Genomic DNA, 20,177 nt, shown 5'->3' with positions numbered 1-20,177 from the left:
CGTTCGTTCGTTTGGATGATCCGTTCGCGGTGGTTGAACGCGAACTGACGTCTGCCACACAAACACTGGGCACGATGCTCCCGGTGCGATCGGGACTGACACTTGCACCCGGACGGTTCCACCTAAGGAACCGTCACCAACGACATCCGAGCCCGGATCGGTTGTATCTCGTTACGTTCACTTTCGTTCTGGAGCTACAACACAAAAAACCTCTTTGCGATTATGGTTTTCGAAAGGTTTCCGAGCTTTTTTTTGTTGTGTGCGGTTCTGGTCACTTTGTTCACACGTCACGCATGAGAATTCTAGGATCACACACACTCAGCCACGTAGCCACCGAACCGTAGAACTTGGAACGAGCCCCTTTTAGCCCGTTTAGTTATGCTATTCTGAGCGAAAACTAATTGACATTTGATGCTGACAGCATGGGCAAACACCGTACACGATCCGCTCACATTCTCTTCACCTCACTGGGCTCAAACACTCTGGTTCTAATTTTTGTTTTATGTTGCGAGCGCTGGCCAGCTACAAATCACGCAAACACACTTCAGTCAACACTCATTATACTTCAATCAACCACCGTGCATGTGCTCCGGATCGTATGATCCGCGATCCACTGCCTGGAGCCCCCTGCTTTTCCGGAAGCTAAGGGTCTACTGGCGCGTAATGCTGTTCGAAGTTGATCGATCCCAGCCCGAACGAGATCGGACGCCACTCGACGCTTGGCACAACCGCACGGGTCAGGAAGGGTTCGCGAAGGGACCGAAGAATACGTAAGCTCTTCAATTAAGTCCTTCCGCTTCGGTGAAGGAGATTACGCCACGCAGACTTTGCGCACGTGAACATTACGCTGGTGGCGCACAGCTCCGGCGACGATCGGTGTGACACTGTTTTGCTGATCAATCGTGCCGAATCGGTTTCGTGCCCGAGGTGTTATAACCCACGAGCGGACGACATTGTTCGACATCGATGCCCACCAGCAATAGCACTGTTTATCCGGATTGGAACACTGGATTTTGGTGCGTGGTATGTTCGGTTGGTGTTGTGCTCAACACCTCCAACACATTCCGATTAGTATTGCATCCGAAGTAGAAAAAAAAACTCGCTGGTCACTCCCTTCTAGTTCACTAGGTTTCGTACGCGAAGGTAAATTGGGAATGACTACGCCCGAGAGACACTTCACACCCTGCGGTCGTCAGACACTACGCGCGTTAGATCGAAGTTCGTATGCCTTCAACACAGACGACGCGATTCTGTTGCAGATCGTTTCACGATCGATTACGGATTAGGTTCTTCAAAAAGACTTGCACCATCACCGAAATAGCGTTTCTCGTAGCGCTCGCTTCACTCTTCACCGACACCGACATCGCCCTCGCGGCACCGGGAAATGGAAAACTGATTTCAAAATAATTTTTGTTTTGCCTTCATACACGGCGCAGAGTCGAACACGGGGGTGTGCTTTTGGGTCGGTCACACCTGGGTCTTAGTTTAAATCACACCTGATTTCGCTGCGGCAACCGATGCGTGCCCGAAGCGATGATTCGCGGCGGTAGTGCCGAGGGTGATTAAAATTTGATTTCCTTCACCCAGCCACCCGGAGACGATCGCATTTTCGCTTCGGAGTGGCCCGCACGCTAGCGCACTGTAACGCGGCCGTAATTATCATTCACACATGCCACCATCGGCGCACCGTCTTGGCGCAGAGTGAGCGCATATTATATTGTGTCGAAGCCGTCACGTAACCGCGTCTATCCGATTCCCCCGGTTCGGGGCGCGGGCAATATTGCACTAGAGAATGCGACTACGATCGATCACGTCGGCATCCGCAGGAAGTATCCGATTTTGGAAGATCGATGGTGGAAGCTTTTTACGGTGGCCGCTGCTCTTAGAGCGCTGGTAATTTGCACGCGAGGTCCGCGGAGGTTCACGTAACGGAGATGCTCTTCCGTTGGCTCTAACGTTTGCGACCTTCGATTAGATTTCGATCGGTTTATCGCAAATGGCCTTTAACAACAACAAACGCTTGCTGATCACGTCTTCTTTGCTCACAAACACTCACACCGTGCACGTTTGTTCTGTACGGCTGTCAACTGATCGACGGCAAACGACTCAATCACTAACTACAGCCCGTTTTGCCCGAGGCGAGCGATAAACACAGACATGATTTGGGACGGCACTGCGTCCAAACGGCGAAAGCGTCTAACCACGTTCGAAGCCACAACCGAACTGGAAAAAGGGTGAAATTGTAATAAATTGCTGCAGCCGCCACCGCAGGCTATTGGTGGTTTCTGTTTGTTTATGCTCTCGCGCTCGTAGCAGGCCTCTCTTTGGTCGCGTTGTTTTTTTTTTCTCCCCCGCGAACGCGTTTCTCTCGGGTTGCTTTTCCAAACCGCTTGCGAAGGTGGCGGTTTAAAGTTTTTCTCACCCCCCCGCTTCGGCTGTGTCGGGAGGGATTTTGTGAACGATCGTAGTGAGCGGATTTTTCCTGACGCTTGGAAAACTCGACGCTGCGTAAAGCGTCCGAGCACTCCGCTTTTCGACGGGTCCTGTGAGTGGTGGGCCGAGTACGACGGCGTGAACTCTAACCCGATGGGTAGGAAGGAGCTGTTTTGAGTATTTAAATGTTGATGTAGTTGTTTGCCTGTGGAAGATGAATGGTTTGACCAGTGAAACCTTTTACCAGTGGTGGCCCATTTGCAGATTGTTTTACTTTCATTGAGTTGAAATCAGCGTTGCTCCATTAGCGTTGCTAAATGCAAATGAGGAAATAGAGTACGCATTTCAAACTGAGCATGAATTAACATGGCATGTTCTGTTTTGCGAATTATTGTCTTTAGTGAGATGATGTCTTAATCTGGGGATATTGAAGGCTTTGAGGAATTTCGGTGATCCTAAAATGTAGAAGATCTTAGAAGATTTTCACAGTCGACTACAGATGTTGATATATTTCAATTGTTGAAAATAACTAGCATTAGACGTCTGACATATCCGAAAAGGAAGACCCTTTCCGGTAACTAAACCATGTCACTCGGTAACTCAAACATACGAGCAAGACATTCGTAAAAACGTGTGACCAATCGGTTGCTCTCAATTGAAAACAAGCGCATCCACTGCGCTTAACAAACTGCGCACCAATCATTACATCATCCATTATCAGCTGGCGCAAACTCATCAGTGCAGTACATCCAAAAAAGAAGGCCCAACTGCCCCACAAATCCTCACCCATCAATCACGGGCCCTGCCACCGGTTTCATCATCGGTAATTACTGATTAACCTATTTTTCATTTGCGCACTTATGGTTGGAAAAATTTCGGGCGCACAAAATGGACACTTTGCCGCACCCGGAAACGTGTCTTCGAACGAGTCGCCCGAAAACGGAAAGAAATAAGCCGTCCCGCGAAAAAGAAATAACCGGGCCATCGCGGCTAACGGGCGCCGTTAGAATAATTGGAATCTAGTTCGCTGTCTAAAATTTTCGGTTAGGTACTAGCGTTGGAGATGCGTTCCTGGGTGGCGTGGCCCGATCTCGCGGACAAGTTAATGTGGAGTGGAGCAAATGTTTTGTCGAGCATTTGGCTGGCTGGTCGGACTATTTCTCAGCCACCCGCCGTTTTAGATGCTCCACTGGTCAGTGGGAGTAGGGTGAAGGAACTTATTCCCAGCAGAAATTCTCAGTCCCGACCATTGTTGCATCATTAACGGAATTTGGAACTTCCGGAGAAAATTGCTAATGCACAGCCGTGCAATCATAAGCGGCGACGCTTAAGAACAGCAACCATCGGCCAGATCTAGCCAACCAGCGGTTGATGAGTTCCCAGGTCTTAGATATGTCACCTTTTAAAGGGACTGAGGAGTGGTCAGAATTTGGGTCTCGCAGTACGTTCCAGGTTGCATGCGTTACGGGTTCAATTGTTTGGGGCGATAATGAAGTGTGTCGCTTCGATAGACAAGAATAGGTCACAAATGACATGCGGATGAAGGTACTCCCAGGATATCATTTCAGAGCGCTGTCCAATAACTTTATGACAGATCTAGACATAAACCATCTCGGGGTTTCCTACAGCTATTGCTCGTTAGTTTACATCCAGCTACAATGCACTGAAAGTGAAAGTGTGTAAGCGAAAGAAGTGGCTTATGGTTCATTAACTGTTGATTGTAACAAACGCCACTAGGCTATTCATTATTTCCATTTCCAGCCAGCAGAAAATATGAATTAATTGAATCAAATGCACCAAAGCCCGGGAAGGGGCAACATTCGGATGGGGGATGGGCTTTAATTTCTCAAGGTATAATATTTAAATAAAATTAATACAGATCGTCTCAAAAAAATGGTTAATTAAACCTTTCCTCTAAATGCTATTAGGCGACAACTCCATTTTTTAAAGTTTGGAAGAGGAGTTTGGAGTCTCTGTTCTTGGAGTTGGTGCTGCTCTTTAACTTTTAATATTTTGCAAGATGTACAGTAAGGTCGTTAAGTTATTGAAACCTTTTATTGCTGCACCGCTTGAAACCGAACATAAAAGGAGAGTGAATTCTAGTGGAGTAAGCAACGCTCCCATCGCAGTAAGCTGTATTCTTGGGGTGGTTATTGCAAGTGTTTTACTACCTTTCCTTTGCCCAAATACTGTGCCGTTTTCATTTGACACACGACCGAAACTGGTTCTAAACTGCTGAGAAGTTTTTTTTAAAGCAAAGAACAAAAACGTTTTCCACGTTCGTTAAATTGAAGGGAAAAGCGAGCACGGAATTGCAAAGTAAAAATTCCATTTTTCTTTATCTAAATCTTTGTTTTTACGAGCAATCAGGCTGGCCAGTGATCAAGGGTAGTGCGTTCGGGTTCGGAAATGATCGGCAGGCTAACGGGGCGGGTCCGTTTTGATGAGTTTACAATCATAAAACAACCGCTAGGCGATAGAACCTTTGGCAAGATGGTGCTGGGCGAGAAGTGGACCAGAAGTGCGAGAATCGAAGACGTAGATGAAACGTCCAGTTTTGATTGCTGTCGTGAGGTGGGATCTAGAAATTCTGGATGCTTTCTCCATGGGAAGGGATGGAATATGTGTGTTCGGGTAGTGTTAGGTGACCAACTCTACATCTTCCTATTTCTGACGTTCGAACTCCACGCTAACGAAGCTTGTTAAAGCTGACACAACAACATTTAATTTTTGCTGCGCCGCCTTCAAACTGGAGCTTGAGATTTCTGGAGATTTCTACACCCCAGCATCGACCCGTCAACCGTGGACCGAGCGATGAAAGTGAACTTTCTGCAAAGTTCATCTACGATACAGTGGGACCACGGGCACGAACCAAAAAAAAAAAGCGGAGCAACCCGATGGGATGGCAGGTTTTGTTGTGCCCGATGACACGCAACACCAGCACACACACACACACCCGACGGGGGGTCTATTGTTTCGCCATCAGCGCACGCACTGTGGCACTATTGTTTCGCCGGGTGCAATGCCTTCATCCGCTCGATCGGCGGAGAAATGTTGAAGATATTAAAAAGTTAATTAATTAGCCCGAGAGTTCACCCAGCGACTCCGCACTCCGGAGAAAGGATACGGGGACCGTGTTAAGGGTGTACCGGTGGAGGGTTGCTTTTTGATGCACTTTCTTGCCAAGTTGTGACAAAGAGAGTGCAGAGAAGTAGGGGGAACGCTCGGGTTAAATGAAGACTGCTATCAAATACGAGCTCGTTACCCGCCAACCTGCCCGATAATAATGGCAGTAAATTGCAAAACCAGAAAAAAAGGGAACGTTTGAAAAACAAATCGGTCGCGCATGACCGTCCGCTTGGCAGAGTATGAGGATGCGCGGTTCGGCTTGTGTTTTTCCGCAGTTCCGCACGGTGGAAGGAAGAAGAATACGCACACTGCGGTAGCTGCGAAAAAATACTTTTGTGGAGAAATTTAAAAAATGTATAAAATTTCAAAAACAATTTTCCTGTCTCGCTCGCAGCCCGATGCCGGCAGTAGTTTGTGGTATTTTAGTTTTGTGCATGTGGTACGCTATTGGTCGATTACTTTCCTTTTGCGCTTTATTTGGGTTTGGCGGTGTCTTACATGGCAGGTGTACGATTAGATATGCCGTGGGTGGTTGTACCAATCAAAATGCGTGTGCTTGTTATATTTGACGTGGTTGGAGCATTTGAAATGGCCAGCGGAATATTATTACTTACTTTGATTATTAATTTTGAAGATTTGTTATTCTCCTTTTCATATAATTTGTTATCGCTTTCCACACGATCGTATCTTATAAAGAGAGATAGCAATGTTGTACCTTTTTTGTGATTTCTTTTTTAATATAAAGTTGTTTTTCGATAAGTACAATGTTTTCCAAATTCAATATCATTAGTAAAATCTTTTTTCTCACTATCTCAACCCGTTGACGTCATGGTTGGAGCAATCCGACAAATGAAGACATCAAACAAAAACACCCTCCGTTGAAGTGTATGGCTAACAGTTTAGGTCTAAACAGGCTCACGATCTGACAACCGAACCGACAACAAGCTGCAACGGCTGACCATTTCCTCGTTTTATGATCAGATAATTTCCACATCTACACATCGATCCCGGTGGCAACCTTAAGGTTGGGCCACCCCTTGTCAACCCTAGAGGGGGCAGCCTTTGAACCTGGGCAGCAAATGAACGGGATAAAGTTATTCAAAACCCGGCAAAAAGGAGTACACGCGACATTCGAGCGTTGTGTCTCCTCCCTCTCGAAGCGTGATCTGTTCTGATTTTGGATACGATTTTTGCAAAGATTTATATCTCAATTCGCTATCAAACGTGTTCGTGCCGGTCGGGCATTGCGTGCCAAGATGAAAGCCCCACGATTGGTGCGTGGTTGGCGCGAGGTAGAGGGAAACATATTCCAAAACCTAATCGCAAGTGTAACGGGGCAAACGGGCGATTAAAATCATGCTTCAGAGAGACGAGATAGTTAGTGGTCTCGAATGGTCGGTTGGACGAAAATCGATTTGTGGCAAATATTTGTATGTAATAGAAATTCAAATGCAAATTGAACGGGCTCACGCTTTCACGCCGGGGTGAGAGACGGTTGTTGCTGGATCGGTTGCGCTATGAATATGCATAAAGAGTCGATTGCTTGTACTGACAGTTGACGTTAAAGGTTGGTTGGTTGGTTGGTTGTTTGGAAGTCAATTGGTAGGGGTCATAAGGTCTTTGACAGTGAGGAAAGATGTTGGAAGTGAGTCATTCTATTGGGATTTTATAATAATAGTAATCAGTAATCGGTATCAAGGTTTTTTTGTTTGGTGCTGTTGAAAATAATGAATCTTTCTAATACATTAAACTCAACAGATCCTCGACTAGCGGCACAAATGAAGCTCAGTAAACATCAGGAATTAAGTACAGATTGGCTAAGAAAGTTTCTTGTACCGCGTTGGTACAGTATTTCTAAACCTTTCGAATTCGCATAGGAGATTCTACCGCATCAGCATCATCAGAACTGATCTCAAGGAATAATTTAGGCAAAAAATGGTTGTGTAACTTCTCCTTCTTCTTAAGAGCGGTGAAGTTCAATTCAGTGGATAATTGTTATATTTTTAGCATTTGTTGACGTAATACGGCATAGGTTCTGAGCTTTGAGGAGCAGTTCCCTGGGTATGGTGCCTCCTGCATGAGCAGTAGCAAGGAAGTGGGCTCTCTCCTCCGACAATCCAAAGATATTTTTATAACATGAAAGTAAAAATAGAGCGACTCTTTGAAGACAACATTAAAAAATGCAACGTATCTCCATTGAGAAACTGTTATTCAATCGCCACATTTTGATGTGCCGGTGGATTGCAAATGAAACAAGAAAAAAAAAACTACAAACTGATCGATGCGCCATGTGTCCAGTTGGTTCATTCTTGTCATACACTCGTGCAAGCTGCGTCTCGCAAGCTTGAGTGCAACGGTGCAACCGGATAGAAGAAATGTGCGCCATTTGATTGCCGCAAGCGCACACGTCGCACTCATGAACCCATTCATTGCAGCGAACGAAAGAAAAAAAAAACGCACAAGAAAAACACAAAAATCTTGACCATTCGCCATCCATTTAACACGGATGGGCCCATGTGCAATCCCCCGGCAACACCGACATTCCGTGTCGGTGAAATGGTGAAAAATGGCAATTATCATCCAGCTCGGTTGCTGCGGTGCACCAGATCTTGGAAGATCTTTTACACACACTGGCTGAACTCTGCAACTCCACTCCATCGTTCCCCCGTGGTGGAGGCATCGATTTCATAACGGCGCGCAAAAGCAAGACAGTCTCGGTACGGTGGATCGGGCAGCATTACGCACCGCAGCACTCGGCCATACTTAGAGTGACGGCAAATGTGTGGAACTTGGCATAATAAACGCATAATGATCACTCGCAGCTCGCGCTCGCACTCACTTGATTCACTTCGGCGCGGGATCGCGATCGATCTCTTTGGCGCAATTGTACCCCCGTGTGGCTCTTAGGGGGTTGTGTTAAAATTGTCTACCAGTGTGTGCGCGGATTATGATGTCGACCGCAATTCGACCCTTGGTTACGGTGCGACGCGTTAATTACACGATAGGGTAATGTGTATCAGGGATGCGCTCAGCCTGGTGCGTTTACTGATTTTCGACGTACAGCAAGTTTTAATTTCAGATCTTTGCTGTAGATGTTAATGTTACATGGGCCATTGGCAGACGATTCGTCGAGGGTAAAGTGCAGCGGTACGCTATTATTGTAAAGCTATTATTTATGTTGAAAATATGTGCTGAAGCTGATGTACATAAAGGTAGAGTTTATTGATTTTCCTACAACTTTTTTAATGAATGATCTAAAATGTTTAAGAAAATAGCCATAGTATTCAAAATGTCTCATTGTTGTTATGTGCCACATTCCACTTTGAGTCGTAACGGTGTTAGATGGCCGCATTAGGAAGTTCTTGACTAATTAATGTATCTTTCTTGGCGCGAGTTAATGTATCTTTTCAACAAAACTTCCCTTCCGGCTTATTGTGAGCTTTATTAGTAGCCGCACTCCAATCAAAAGCAAAACACAGATGATAAACGTTAGCGTCAGGCAAATATGACATTACGAAGCTGTCAACGATCAATTAGTCATGGAGTAGTACACCGAGCGTGAAACAACCCGACGACGATTCGCTCATTCACAGACGTAACCCGATGAACCGATAACATCGCAGTGCATTTTCTTTTCTGCGTGTATACCTTTTTTTTTGCAAATGAAGCAGTCGTAAGGGAGCGAAAAAATCGTCTTCTGTCAAAAGGGTTTTTCCTTCAGAGCAGCTTCCCTCCCCCAACAAAGAAAAACAGAAAGACACGAGAAAGATTTTCCACACCCGTCTCGCGGTGGGGGGCGCTGGTAGGAAAGAAAAGCAAATAAAACAATCCACACAATCAGCGAATGGGCCAACATTGTCTCGTTCCTAAACGCCCGCAATTATGTCGCGGGAAGCGAAAAGGCTTAGCCCCCGGGGGGTGGGTTTGGAGCCAGGTTGAAGTTTGCATTTCACTTCATTTTTCCGCGGTGCGGTGAGTTACGGTGGGTTCGATTGTTGGAAAGCTCGAAAGCCCGTGAGGGTAGTGTAGGCTTTTCTTTTCCTATTGTTTTGCCTGCAATGGTGACGCACCATGCTTAACGGCTATCGTCAAAGGCGTGGGTGAGAGCAGCCGGTCGCATTCTTCTCACGGATCTTCATTAGCTCGAACCTCACACAGTGCCGGTGCGCAAATTCCGGCCGTTGTGTGCGGCACAGGATGGTGCCTCAGATCATCGGGTTCACAAATCACCATCATCTAATGCTGGCTTGCCGCAAAGTCGTGGGGGTGTTGAATGTGCAGAGGTGCCGAGTAGCCGTCCTAGTCGCTGGGTTTCTTCGTTAGCGAAGTTATCAAACCCATCGCTTGGATGGATGGAGAATCTGAGCAAGCTGAGCGTAGATTTCCCTCGGCAGATACTACGAGCTCCGAATGGAAACGGTGCGCGAAAGGCGGAATCATCGCGATATGGTGATCATGGTGATGATCATCGGAGGGATCGCGATCTGCTGCGAGTGATCCTGAGAGTTCTACGCGAAATGCGATTGTCGTGCGGCTGGTTGGGTGTTACACATTTCCCCGTGGCATTAAATTTATCCAAATCCAGCAGCTACGGGTTTGCGATTGTTGACTATTGTTTTGCTGTGTCGGGGGAAAACCATCGCGATACGCGGGGCGGGTATGTGATTACGAAAGAGGAACTCATCTTCTCGCGTGGTGGTAATAAGCAGTGTGGCGCGTTAGTTTTGTGCGCACATTCTTGGTCATTTATTTTCCGCAAGGAAACAAAAACGGAACCGCGTGTTGTTAACGTATCATTTGCGGTGGCGTAAACATGACAAGATAAGAATTTGATGTCGTTTCTTGTGTTTTCACCCACTATGAGTTAATACTTTTTTAGCGGAATAAATCATAATAAGTCGTAATTCTTCTATGATGTAAAGTTGTCATCCTCATTAATGTTGTTTTCTAGTTGATTAAAGCTATGAATTTAGAGATTGGAGAGCCTCTAGTTTACACGAGGTTTAGAAAGCCAGCAAGAAATATAAAGGCAAAGAATCTTCGCTTTGACATAGAAATATTATATTACATTTATACGCGTTTAAAGATTTTATTCCAAATTATTCCAAAAGATTAATTAAATCCATGTAATTTCTATCATTTAGAAAGTATTTAAGATTTATTCATTAACCAAGTGAAAGGATCATTTCGCCTGTTAGTATGCAATCGTTGATCTTAGCATCCTATTTTCCGTTAAGGTCTAGTTCAAAGATATATTTTGAGTTAGAGCAGCTTTCGTTTATGTTTTAAACTACATTCACCTACCAAAATTGTACTAGTTCACAAGCATCTTGCAATATCCTCTAAATTGCTATCTCCACTTGAGTTGTTTGCTATAAACGAAAATAAGACAAAGCAAAAAATAGCAAAGTAAATCGCACCTGTTCTTCCGTTCGAAAAATTGAATAGAAAACGCTGTGTACGAAAATCAAAACACGTACTGCCATTAATCATACCCCAGCGACTAATGGCCAAAATGTAAATGAAGCGTTTTTCCTCAAACGAAAGTGAGATGCGCTTGCGTACGGGCCTTTTAATGGCGTGGCGCAGAGGGTGGCATGTTTGTGGAGGGGGGATGCACTAATTGAACGCATCACGCTCTCGCACCGTAACGGAAGGCTCCAATTAAACGGACGACAGGGTAGGAAATGATGGCAAAACATGCGGACCTTACAACCAAAAGTGCCTGAAATAGGGTGCCCTTACCGGCACTCTTACCTTTTATTGGAAGAGAAGGGATTGATACTCAACGCAACGAACCACCAACCCCAACGGCAGATGAAATGGAAAGGAAACTGAAAGGAAACGATGGGAGGGTTGGCTGGGGAAAAATAAACCACCCTTTGAAAGAAAAACAACTCCATTACAAATGACGCGCGCGTTGTTCATACGCGGAATAGGGCTCCTTCCCTTCTGGTCGACTATTGGTGGGTGCTGTTTTTTTCCTGGTCTGGCCAGGGAAAAGCCAAGTTTTCTGGGTTGGAAATTTAACAGGAAGGGTAAAAAAACAACTCACTCACCCACGCAAATGCAGGTGGAAGCAAATGCAAAACAGTTGTTTGATTTAGGACCCCAGCAGTAACGAAGAAGTACATCGATTTGTGTGTATTTTCCCCGGTCGATCCTCTTCCGGGCCGGGTGGAAAATTGAGAAGGAAATTCCACGCCCTCTTAGCCCGCTGGAAAACAGTTTCCCGCACATGCGAGCGGCAGTGAATGTGAATGGGGGGAAGGGCTGTGCGATAATGTAGATCGGAATCGCAACATTTTCATTTTTATTTTCCCGATCGCTGGTCGGGGGATTTTATGAACTTGTTTTTATTATTATTTTCCTTCGCTTCTCGCTTGTCATACTTTATTTTTGCTTTGTAGATGGAAATTCCCACGCGGCTCCCGAGGGCCGCACCCAAGCGCGCACAATTTCTCGTGATTGCGTAAGGCGCCGGTTTGTAAGGGCCATCGAAGAAAGTACCATGAGAGATCGCGATCAAGCAACGAGAATGCGCGGCGGAATGCTGCACAATGGAGCATAAACACACACACAGCTGCTTATCACCGCCAAGATGCTGGGTGGGTGGGATTCGGGAAAATTGGGCACCACCGCTTGGGTCGCTTTTTAGGCAAAGCATCGCGGTGACGTGACGCCCGGTTATGGCAGCGCCCGTGAGAGTGAGGCGTGAGCATTGGCGTGAAAACGTTCCTTATTTACTTTTTTTCGGGCGGGGTGTTTCCATGCCGTGGACATCATCTGCACGACTCAATCCGTGCCGTTGTTCCGGTGGCAGAATGCACTCGGCGGGGCCCAAAACTCCCACACTTTCTCACTTTCCTTTGCGCGAAGCGGTGTTTGGCGTTTGGTTCGGGCTGTTAGCGCAGGAAAAACTAAATTAGTATTGTGTATTATGTTTGCGCTTTTTTCTACGGTACGTCAGGGGTACGCGAAGGTGCCGAACACACAAAAGCACGTTCCGAACGTTTCGATGACATGATGTAACCGCGCACCACTGGATGATGGGTGGATCCGTTCGTTGCAATTTCTTCGCAAGGGTAGTTTGTGGCGTGGGTCGCCTGTTTCGGCAAACAAAATTAGCCATTGAAAAGGCCGTGAAATGGCCGTCGCGCTTTGTTTTTTCGTTTGGGGGAGCCGGTGAATGTGGCGATGCTTCATTATTTTTGATCGGTTTTTGTTCTCCCGGAGTGTGGTTTCCTTTTGACGCAGAGGCACAGGCGCACACTGGTTCGCGCAGGTCACACGAAACGTTCGTACGATAAAAAAACGGGAGTGAAAACCAATGCGCGGATCCGGATTCGGGAACATGAATGGGTGGTTGGATGGGTTTTTTTTATTTGGGAGTTTGTTATGCATTGTTTAGATCGCGGCTGCAGAGCATTGAAGGCACAACAATTTGCAAACAGCAAATTATATGGTGCAGCACAACGGGCTGATGACAGACCATCCCGAGGAAAGGTGCCTAGTGCACAGGAAGTGTTTCACTGCTGTTATCGTTTGATCTAGACGATTGGCAACAGCTGTGTTTATTTGGAGATTTATTTTGGCCAAAACATGGCAGTTTTTGAGAGGGAAGTAAAATATAAGATCGAGTTGTAAAAATAATTATTCAATGAATTATAAAACATTCTTAAACCTAATAATATTTGTTAGATTTCAAGTCATTCTTAAGTTATTGACTATTCTCAAAATTAAGAGGAACAATCTTACACCTTTCTTAAGCTTTTCCTAGATAAAATTGATTCCATGCAAAATTCTCCCAATGGGCACATTGGTAAAGCTTGTTAACATGACGAATTTGACGAATTCTTTGATTCTCGAAAGAAGGAAAAATTAAACGATTATCTCCACATATTCCACTTCAACTTGCAATGGTCCCAGAAGAATGATAACAACTCTCTCACGAGATATCGAAAACCTTGTAATGCAGCCCCACATGTAATGCATTAAACGACTTGAATAATGCAACAATTTATGAAACATTCCGTACAATTTGTTAGCATACGAAGTGTGTCGTTCTGTGGCGTAATAAAGTTGGACCATTTACTACATTTTATTAAGCATGCCACAATCTTCCTGGATGCCTTGCCTTAACCATTTCTTCGCGCGATTATCACACTCTTCAAACCGGGATCCATGATCCCGGATTATTAACTCAACCATTTTGTCTCCCGGCGTCGTAAAACAATCAGCGCCAGCAGGCTGATAATGATGCGGCTGACCCATTTCGGGATGGGCGATCAGGTGATGAATGTTTTATTCAACGCAATTGGCAGTTGTAGGCCGCAATTTGGCTACACCATTTATTACGGTGCCCCGTAAGAATCAGTGTCATCATCAACATGCTTCTAAGTGCGTAACATTAAATCAACAACCACAACTGGCAGTTTCTGCGTCCACCGCCAGTGACAGAACGGAAGAGAATTCACAAAACCATTGCATTATTAATGTAAAGCCACTTAAAACTGGCCCAGCAGGTGTGTGGCGAGTAGTTGAATGCTGTGGCTGTGAGGTAATTTTGGGCGAATATTTTTCACATTTTCCTAAAGAAAACGCGCCCGTAACGATTGCATCAACGTGGACCAGCAATTAAGCTTGCGATGTTTGATGTTCGTCTAATTCGTTTAATTTAGGGTACATTTCGTCAGAAAGGTTAGCAAATTAATGGGTTTCGATCCGAGGTAGAATAAATGCGGCCCAGAAGTGACGGGAGTTTTGCGTTTCATCATAAGCTTCAGTGGAGTTGTCTGGAGTTGTCAACGTTTGGTTATGATAATTCACCACCGGAATGCTTCTGGTAGCGTTCATCCCGCGGTGTAATCAACAGAAAAGCAAAAAAGAGAAAGCACATCCGTTATACAATCTTTGTGGTTTTGTGTGAAACATTTTAGACGCAGCCCCAGGTTGCGTTATGTAGTTTTGTGCACAGTTTTTCCCGAAAAACTCAACTCCGGCGTAGCTTTTCACCCTGCGCGATAAGGAATAAAATCGAAAGTGAATTACTGGCGCATCACATCACCCCGGTCGACGGTTCCCGGCATGGATCCCAGCATTGTTTATCGGGTGTCGGGTGTCGGGCGCGCACCGACCGTGCTGTTCAGTTTTAATTATTTTCCACGAGTTTCTCAAACATTTTTTGTCTTGTCGCAGTGAAAAGAGACAGTCTTTTGTTACTATCACTAATTAGCAGAGTTGAGTTGTGTTCGCCCGAGTGACAGTTGATAATCCGGGCGAGCATTTTCCTTAACAATCGTAATAGAAGGCGTTCGTTTGCACAAGTTACCGAATTGGAGTTTTTTTTCTTGCGTGCGAGATACCTTAGCATCAGTATGCTCCGAAGCTGCCCGCACTTGGTTAATTGTGCTGATAAACTTTCCTTTCCTTTTCGCGTCGTTCTCGAGTGGTGTGCTTCACCGTATGGAAGGTGCAATCGGTACGCATCCAGATGTAAGGTGCACCGTCTTAACGCAGGTCGTGGAGCAAAGTGAGGCTTTTTCGCGAGCGAAAGTTAATGACAGGGTTAATACGTCTTTCGGAGCACGTTCGCTTTACTTTCTTTCCCTCACGGACGGCGGAGGATTTTCCGGTAATTGTCACATGTTACAATGCATCATGAGCTATTAGCAGCAGCAGCAGCAGACGCAGAAGCGATACAGCGGATACAGAACTTTTCGTGTCAACGGGAATTTAATTGATATGCGAAATTGAACACGCGCCACGACGACTGCTCGTAGCCGTCTGGCCGCTGTGGAAGGATTATTCTAGGGCAGTACATTATTGGGGTTGTGTTACGACCCGCTGTACCCTGCTATTATAAAGAACAATTTAGTTTAGACCAACTGTTACATCCGAAGTAGAACAGATAGCGGAACCTGTGCAGCTAAAGGTGAAATTGAGCGTGTTGTAATAGTTTGCAGAAGTTTGGTGAGCAGTGTTACAATTGCAAGAACGGCTGCTGCTTTAGCACTGTAGCATATCATTAATTGTACTAATAGACCAGGCTGCGGTCAGAAAGTGTGTCAAAGTTAATTCGGTGCGTTTGGAAAAGGTGTTTGATGGTGCATGCTGATCTTTCATAGCTTATTATGTTGTTTGCAATATGCAGATGACTAAGCATGTGGTAAGCTGCAGCTGAAGATCGGTGTAATAGTTTTTGGGCACACATTAATAATGGCCAGAACGGTTCCAAAGATGATAATTGATGATTTTTAATTTTTGAAAGCGATTTTTTCAAGCATATCTTTGATAATATTGGTTATAATAATTTTAACTAGTTAATTAAGTTGCACTTAAAATGATGAAAGTAAATATTATTCTTAACAGATTTATATAAATTTTTCTCTTCGCTCCCACTTTGCACCCTTACTGGAGAGCTTTTACCCACGGCAGCAAGTCTTTGGACGCGCATTGTTGTTTAGCGTAATGCGGATTGCCTACCCACGCGGCGCAAAACTTGAACATGACATCTGATGAGCGTAAATGAGAAAAAACAACCGGCTACCGGTACGGCGCATAAAAAAACTTACCGCCTGGGCTTTGGTCGTACGATCTCGTGATTGGCGTCGGTAATGCACAGTGGACTGAGGGCACCGGCCAGATGCTCCACCCCCACCATCCGTCCCGGATCCCAGCTGTGCCGGCCGGCGTGTGACGTCCAGTGATGTGTGTTCCCGTTCGTGCCCGAACCGGAAGCTGCGGCCGGTGGTCCTCCCGACGCGGACGCCGCTGTACCGGGCGTTCCCACCGCCTGTATGACACTCGCTGATACTGTCGTATGACTCATGGCGGTGACATGGCGGGTTTACCGTGCGCGTACTCCTTTGCTGCCCAACTATCACCGGGTGCCCATCGTCCTGCAAGGATCGTTGTGTATTGATTGTCTGCTTGGGAGTCTGCTAGCGCTACCGTAGCTTCTGCGGAGGAAGTCCCAAATTTGGGCCACTGGTTCCGAGCCTCCTTTCCCTCTCTCTCTCTCTCCCTTTGCCTCTTTCAACACCTCAACCAGTTGATGAGTTGTGGGGCGAAAGGGTGCAAAAGAATTTCACTTGACCTGTTGTGTCGCGCCTGTTGTTGTCACGGGATAAATCAGCCCTCGGTCTGAAATTGGAACATGCCCCAGATGGGTGGACAAAAGAAGAGAAAGAAGAAGAAAGGGAAAAAGGATAAAGAAAAAAAATGAGGTGAGCAAAATTAAAACAGAAATACAAACATCCGCGAAACGGAAGAGGTCCCGAACAGGGAACCACCAGGGTGAATTGATGTTGCTAAAATGTGTGTGCCCTTTCTGCACCGAAACTCTTGGGCAGGCAGGAAAATCAATTTATTCGAATGCAACAGGAACATAAATTATACACGGTTATACACACGCACACACACACACACAAAATATGTTGGCAAAGAGCGAAAATTCAGGTTTTTTTGTTGTGTTTCGAGGGTTCTGGACCGGTCCAGGCCAGTTGCTGATGGTCGGCAGAGCAGCCGGGTCAATCGAGCAAATAAATGTGCACAGTAACGACATTTCATTTGCGTTGGGTGCTTTGGGAGGGATGTGTTTTCTTTTCTTTTCGCTTCCCATTTTACATGCGGCTGATGGTTTTACGACGAGTTAAAAAGAGTTTTCTTTTGTACAATTTGTTGCAGAGCAAGGGTTGACGCAGAACGGAACGGGGGGAACGGATAACACGCAGGGGCAGGGATCGTTTGCGAACGATGATGATTGGGGCTTTGAACTGGTGTATGAAGGACGCACGCTGGCTTGTTGAAATGGTAGGAAACCGCGAGTGTGATTTCTGAAGAGTAGAAAGTCAGTGAAATTTTATTAACTCCAGGTCGTTTGAAGCCCAATAAAACATGGAATGTGCAACCGAGGACCAGACAGCAAGCAGAGAACGTTGCAATTAATGGTTTTTCTTTTATGAACTACAGGAACACACGGAACGGAAAGGATTACAGGGGTTTCAATTGATACGTCTCCGCGAGCACACTATCGTTGAGGACACTTTTTAGATCAGACCTGTCAGAATTGTTTTTATAAGTTTATTATTGTATAAAATCATAGTTACCATTTTCTCATTAGCAAGTTCAATAATATAGAAAATTGGTAAAATATACAATTTAATTGTCATAGAAGTCATATTCTTTACTTCAGCAGGAATTCTCTGGAAATGATAATGAATAATTCCAATACTCTGTTAATTACTTCTAGTAATTTTAGAGAACTCGAACGCTGCTATAACCCGGGAAATTTCCACGTAGCTCGAATTTCCGCGCAATTGGAATCCTGGTGCAATATAGTTTATATTTCAAAACCACAGTGTCAACTTCCTTCTCTGCTAGCGGCGGATCAAACGGTAGGCGGAGTAGGCGGTCGCCTAGGGCCTCGCCGTGTTGGAGGCCCCAAAAAATTGGTGCCGATTGTGCGATTTTTGGAAATTTAACAGCAGAGTTAATTTATAGCACAAAATCTAATTAAAAACGTTGAATTAAAACTAAAATTGATCAAGAATATCTTCCTTGGTTATATAAAACATTTGTTTCTATGTGATAAATTAAATGCAGAGAAGAATATCGACTTTGTGACTTTAAAGTATAAACGAAATTGAAGGATTCCCGAATGTATAGTACCAGGAGAGCATCCACGGAAGAGGTAGCACCTAGTACAGCAATTTTGGTCGAAAAACGCCGAAAGGTATGCAATGTTTAAACACTAACTTTCCCGTTGGTCGAGAAAAATTGCTTCGAAAACTACCAGTTTTTGAATGTATAGTACCAGGAGAGCATGCACGGAAGAGGTAGCTCATGGTACTGCGCCGTAAGGTATGCAATGTTTATACACTAACTTTGCAACCAACTTGCAATGCAATGCGCCGTAAGGTATGCAATGTTTAAACACTAACTTTCCATACAAACCAGCTGTTTGGAGATTTCCGATACCAGGAGAGTATGTCTCTCAAGAGGTGACCCTCAGACACTCAGGCACTCAGTCACTCAGTCACTCAGTCACTCATGAGTGCCAGTCACTCATGAGTGCCGGTCACTCATGAGTGCCGGTCACTCATGAGTGACTGGCACTCATGAGTGACTGAGTGACTGAGTGTCTGAGGGTCACCTCTTGAGAGACATGCTCTCCTGGTATCGGAAATCTCCAAACAGCTGGTTTGTATGGAAAGTTAGTGTATAAACATTGCATACCTTACGGCGCAGTACCATGAGCTACCTCTTCCGTGCATGCTCTCCTGGTATCATACATTCAAAAACTGGTAGTTTTCGGAGAAATTTTTCACGACCAACGGGAAAGTTAGTGTTTAAACATTGCATACCTTTCGGCGTTTTTCGACCAAAATTGCTGTACTAGGTGCTACCTTTTCCGTTGATGCTTTCCTGGTATCGGCAATCTGAAAATAGCTGGTTTGTATGGAATTTCGTACCAGCCGACGGGAAGTTTGAGCGAGATGAAGGATGCTTTCCGTTTCATCTATCTTCCTTACACTAGCGATCGCTCTCACGGGTTTGATAGTATGCAATGCAATATTGATGGGCAAATGTATCCCACACTGCAGGTGTCACCTATTGAAAAACATGTTCTGCTGGTATCGCAAATCTGAAAACAATTGTGTTGTTCATCGTCTGTTTTGCTTAGATTTTGTGCTATAAACTAACTCAGCTGAAAAATTTCCAAAAACGAGGTACCGCGTATCGCGAGGACTGCTTGAGCATATAAGATGCATCTCTGTTCTCGAAGCTCTAATTCTGATGTTTTATAAACTGCGAAAATTTAAGAAACAGTCATACGCGTATCAGAATACAAATTATGACGAATCTTTCACAAATGAATCGCAAATTTCTACAATTCACGAAGGTGTGTCCGCTGTATCGAGTCTACTGAGTAACCCTGTAAAAGCGTGCAGTGCGTACCATTCGTACCGTCAAAGCTTTTTCAAACGATCGAGAGCTTTTTCACGCGAAGCGCTACAACAGCACAAGCTGCAGACATTTTTTCTTTCCACCCCTTTTGCGAGAGTTTCCATCCACCGAGTAACGTTTTCCCACCGACTGCTGCTTTGGGAGGCAAGTTTTTATTTCCAGATGGGAAGCAGAAATTATTTACACCCAACCTTAACAGCGCGCTCGAGGTGAGCTCGCACTGCTCACAACAGCTCATCATCAGGCCAGTCAGTTCGATGCAAAAGCATCACATCACACGCTGTGTCAGAAACTGCTTGTAATGTTTCCTTATCTTAGCCTTGCTCGGTCTTCGGCCAGAATTTGCGCCCTGTTTTTGTGAAGGTATTTTTTTTGTGTTTATGATCGAGTTTCAAAATCACGATAACCGTTTGCCCTCGGGCTAGGTGTGCGGTGGTTGTCCACAGTTCAACACCCGGTCGCGCGCTCGGGTCAGCTCGGGTGGAATCGATCGAGAGCCATCTTTACATCCTTTGATTCGTTGTCAGAACTGGCACACACACGTACACAAAGGGGGCACGTTTGGCGTCTCGTGCCCGGCAATACTGTTGGTGTATTTTGAGATCCGCATGCAGAGGATCCCGTTGAAAAAGGTGAAGGACACG

This window comes from Anopheles moucheti, chromosome 2 (genome assembly GCF_943734755.1).
Source record: "Anopheles moucheti chromosome 2, idAnoMoucSN_F20_07, whole genome shotgun sequence".
NCBI classification, from domain to species: domain Eukaryota; kingdom Metazoa; phylum Arthropoda; class Insecta; order Diptera; family Culicidae; genus Anopheles; species Anopheles moucheti.
Note: the sequence above shows the minus strand (reverse complement) of the source record.